The sequence below is a fragment of the Triticum aestivum genome, chromosome 4A, assembly GCF_018294505.1.
Source record: "Triticum aestivum cultivar Chinese Spring chromosome 4A, IWGSC CS RefSeq v2.1, whole genome shotgun sequence".
NCBI lineage: Eukaryota > Viridiplantae > Streptophyta > Magnoliopsida > Poales > Poaceae > Triticum > Triticum aestivum.
Window position 1 is genome coordinate 391,668,800 of NC_057803.1, and position 5,030 is coordinate 391,673,829.

Here is a 5,030-nt window from a genome sequence, read left to right on the forward strand (position 1 = left end):
CTTCATTGACGAGTGGTTTGACACGCCAAACATCAGCTTTGAAGATCTGCTGCTACCCATTGGCCTTAGTGTCGCCTTCCAAGGCGCCATTGCTTCAGAACTTGCTATTGCCCAGCGCATTGTTGAACCGAAGCAGAAGATTGACTATGAAAAGGCTTAGTTCAAGAAGCATATGGCCAAGCTCAGCGTGCAAGAAGTGAAGAACTTCAAGACAATGATGCACGAGCTCAAGGAAGCCTTTGTGAAGAAGTGTGCAGAAGCTCAGGGTTCGCGTGAGCGCATGAAGACTCTGGCTGACATATTTTGAAAATGTTTAACGGGGTTCCCCCTGTTAAATTTGGACGTAACTTTTCGAGTAGATGATTTTTCATATAAAAAACTTTTTCATCCGAGTTAGTATGCAAAACTTATGCCCATTTTTAGAAATTTCAGAGAGATTTTGCAAATAAAGTCAAAATTCACATTTGCAAATTTTCCCAACAACTAGACCACATATCACATGAGAAACTTATTTTTTTTTATTTTTTTGACATTTCCATTATTTTCTTTGGATTCCTCACTTGTACTCATATGTGGATTCGTACAAATCTGGAACCAACTTCTTATCTATGAGTGAATGTCTTCGCACGATGAGGTCAATGTCTTCTAAACTGATTTATCTTCAAAATCTTCTGAGAATGCATATGACCTCTTCCCCTTCCCTCGCACCTTAATGCTGTCACAGGTACATGTCCATGGGAGAATCCTTTGGTTCTCATAGTCTGCATTCATTTGCAGAATTCTTACAGCATCACATAAATTCTCCCGAAGCCAGTTCCTGTTGGTCCAGCAAACAAAAACCTTTGAAGCCTTTGAACGTCTTGAAGCCTTTCAAGTAAAAGTTTATGGCTTCAGAGAAAGCAGCAAGGAAGGGTGGCAGAAAGCGTCGTGGTGAGACCTCCAGAGATCTGCCAGATGAACTCTCAGAAATGTACAAGACAGATCCTGAAGAGTATTACAGTCAGCGCAAGACCCGAATCCAATGGATTCGAAGATATTGGGCAAAACAATGGTTCAAATACAGATTTGTGACCCAGGAGTATGCTGAGAAAAACGCCATCAAGAGACCGTGGGGAGACATCCGATTCAAGAATCTTCTACCCAGGTCCAGAGATGAAGCCATTGCTCAAGGCTTCTATCCATGCATGGTCCGTGGACCACATCCTGCTGATGCACACTCGTCGTTACTGCTATGGTGTCGTGACGACAATCTGTTCAAGCGCAACTTCCAGTTTGCTCAGAACTCATCGAAGCAGAACAAGAAGTCTTTTGGGTTAGACTTCAACCCTGGTCCCTCATCTCCAAGGGCAGATGGCACACGACATGCAGAACCCAATGTCATCGGTCCTTTCGCCAACCTTGAAGGCCTCATCACCTACATCTTGGTTCAAGGGACTGCAGTGAATGAGCCTGCAGCTGACACTGAGTCTGATGACGCGCCTGCAGTGCCGAAGCCAAAGCAGTTGAAGAAGCCAAAAGCTTCAAAGCCGGCCCCTTCACCAAAAATCTCAAGGGCGAAGCCATTCGCAACTGCACCTCCTGAAGACAGTGTGCAATCTGAAGACTTATCACGCGTCTCCAAGCCCCAGAAGGCCAAGATGCCTCTGTCTCACACTGGCAAAGAGCTAACAGCTGCTGCCATTCTGCGCAACGACGACATTGATCTGTCAAGTGATGAAGATCTTGCAAATTACGCTCTTGAGCAACTCATCAAGAGCAAAGAAGAAGCAGAAATCTTCAATGATCTGCCTCTCTTTGATGTCACCATCATCCACAACTTCATTGATGAGTGGTATGACACGCCAAACATCAGCTTTGAAGATCTGCAGCTACCCATTGGCCTCAGTGTTGCCTTCCAAGGCGCCATTGCTTCAGAACTTGCTATTGCCCAGCGCATTGTTGAACTGAAGCAGAAGATTGACTATGAAAAGGCTTAGTTCAAGAAGCATATGGCCAAGCTCGGCGTGCAAGAAGTGAAGAACTTCAAGACAATGATGCACGAGCTCAAGGAAGCCTTTGTGAAGAAGCGTGCAGAAGCTCAGGGTTCGCGTGAGCGCATGAAGACTCTGGCTGACAGATTTTGAAAATGTTTAACGGGGTTCCCCCTGTTAAATTTGGATGTAACTTTTCGAGTAGATGATTTTTCGTATAAAAATCTTTTTCATCCGAGTTAGTATGCAAAAGTTATGCCCATTTTTAGAAATTTCAGAGAGATTTTGCAAATAAAGTCAAAATTCACATTTGCAAATTTTCCCAAGAACTAGACCACATATCACATGAGAAACTTATTTTCTTTTATTTTTTTGACATTTCAATTATTTTCTTTGGATTCCTCACTTGTACTGATCTGTGGATTCGTACAAATCTGGAACCAACTTCTTATCTATGAGTGCATGTCTTCGCACGATGAGGTCAATGTCTTCTAAACTGATTTATCTTCAAAATCTTCTGAGAATGCATATGACCTCTTCCCCTTCCCTCGCACCTTAATGCTGTAACAGGTACATGTCCGTGGGAGAATCCTTTGGTTCTCATAGTCTGCATACATTTGCAGAATTCTTACAACATCACATAAGTTCTCCCGAAGCCAGTTCCTGTTGGTCCAGCAAACAAAAACCTTTGAAGCCTTTGAACGTCTTGAAGCCTTTCAAGTTAAAGTTTATGGCTTCAGAGAAAGCAGCAAGGAAGGGTGGCAGAAAGCGTCGTGGTGAGACCTCCAGAGATCTGCCAGATGAACTCTCAGAAATGTACAAGACAGATCCTGAAGAGGATTACAGTCAGCGCAAGACCCGAATCCAATAGATTCGAAGATATTGGGCAGAACAATGTATCAAATACAGATTTGTGACCCAGGAGTATGCTGAGAAAAACGCCATCAAGAGACCGTGGGGAGACATCTGATTCAAGAATCTTCTACCCGGGTCCAGAGATGAAGCCATTGCTCAAGGCTTCTATCCATGCATGGTCCGTGGACCACAGCCTGCTGATGCACACTCGTCGTCAGTTCTATGGTGTCGTGACGACAATCTGTTCAAGCACAACTTCCAGTTTGCTCAGAACTCAACGAAGCAGAACAAGAAGTCTTTTGGGTTAGACTTCAACCCTGGTCCCTCATCTCCAAGGGCAGATGGCACACGACATGCAGAACCCAATGTCATCGGTCCTTTCGCCAACCTTGAAGGCCTCATCGCCTACATCTTGGTTCAAGGGACTGCAGTGAATGAGCCTGCAGCTAACACTGAGTCTGATGACGCGCCTGCAGTGCCGAAGCCAAAGTAGTTGTAGAAGCCAAAAGCTTCAAAGCCGGCCCCTTCACCAAAAATCTCAAGGGCGAAGCCATTGGCAACTGCACCTCCTGAAGACAGTGTGCAATCTGAAGACTTATCACGCGTATCCAAGCCCCAGAAGGGCAAGATGCCTCTGTCTCACACTGGCAAAGAGCTAACAGCTGCTGCCATTCTGCGCAACGATGACATTGATCTGTCAAGTGATGAAGATCTTGCAAATGACGCTCTCGAGCAACTCATCAAGAGCAAAGAAGAAGCAGAAATCTTCAATGATCTGCCTCTCTTTGATGTCACCATCATCCACAACTTCATTGACGAGTGGTTTGACACGCCAAACATCAGCTTTGAAGATCTGCAGCTACCCATTGGCCTTAGTGTCTCCTTCCGAGGCGCCATTGCTTCATAACTTGATATTGCCGAGCGCATTGTTGAACTGAAGCAGAAGATTGGCTATGAAAAGGCTTAGTTCAAGAAGCATATGGCCAAGCTCAGCGTGCAAGAAGTGAAGAACTTCAAGACAATGATGCACGAGCTCAAGGAAGCCTTTGTGAAGAAGCGTGCAGAAGCTCAGGGTTCGCGTGAGCGCATGAAGACTCTGGCTGACAGATTTTGAAAATGTTTAACAGGGTTCCCCCTGTTAAATTTGGATGTAACTTTTCGAGTAGATGATTTTTCATATAAAAAACTTTTTCATCCGAGCTAGTATGCAAAAGTTATGCCCAGTTTAAGAAATTTCAGAGAGATTTTGCAAATAAAGTCAAAATTCACATTTGCAAATTTTCCCAACAACTAGACCACATATCACATGAGAAACTTATTTTATTTTATTTTATTTTATTTGACATTTCCATTATTTTCTTTGGATTCCTCACTTGTACTGATCTGTGGATTCGTACAAATCTGGAACCAACTTCTTATCTATGAGTGAATGTCTTCGCACGCTGAGGTCAATGTCTTCTAAACTGATTTATCTTCGAAATCTTCTGAGAATGCATATGACCTCTTCCCCTTCCCTCGCACCTTAATGCTGTCACAGGTACATGTCCATGGGAGAATCCTTTGGTTCTCATAGTCTGCAATCATTTGCAGAATTCTTACAGCATCACATAAATTCTCCCGAAGCCAGTTCCTGTTGGTCCAGCAAACAAAAACCTTTGAAGCCTTTGAACGTCTTGAAGCCTTTCAAGTTAGAGTTTATGGCTTCAGAGAAAGCAGCAAGGAAGGGTGGCAGAAAGCGTCATGGTGAGACCTCCAGAGATCTGCCAGATGAACTCTCAGAAATGTACAAGACAGATCCTGAAGAGTATTACAGTCAGCGCAAGACCCAAATCCAATGGATTGGAAGATATTGGGCAGAACAATGGTTCAAATACAGATTTGTGACCCAGGAGTATGCTGAGAAAAATGCCATCAAGAGACCGTGGGGAGACATCCGATTCAAGAATCTTCTACCCAGGTCCAGAGATGAAGCCATTGCTCAAGGCTTCTACCCATGCATGGTCCGTGGACCACAGCCTGCTGATGCACACTCGTCGTCACTGCTATGGTGTCGTGACGACAATCTGTTCAAGCGCAACTTCCAGTTTGCTCAGAACTCAGCGAAGCAGAACAAGAAGTCTTTTGGGTTAGACTTCAACCCTGGTCCCTCATCTCCAAGGGCAGATGGCACACGACATGCAGAACCCAATGTCATCGGTCCTTTCG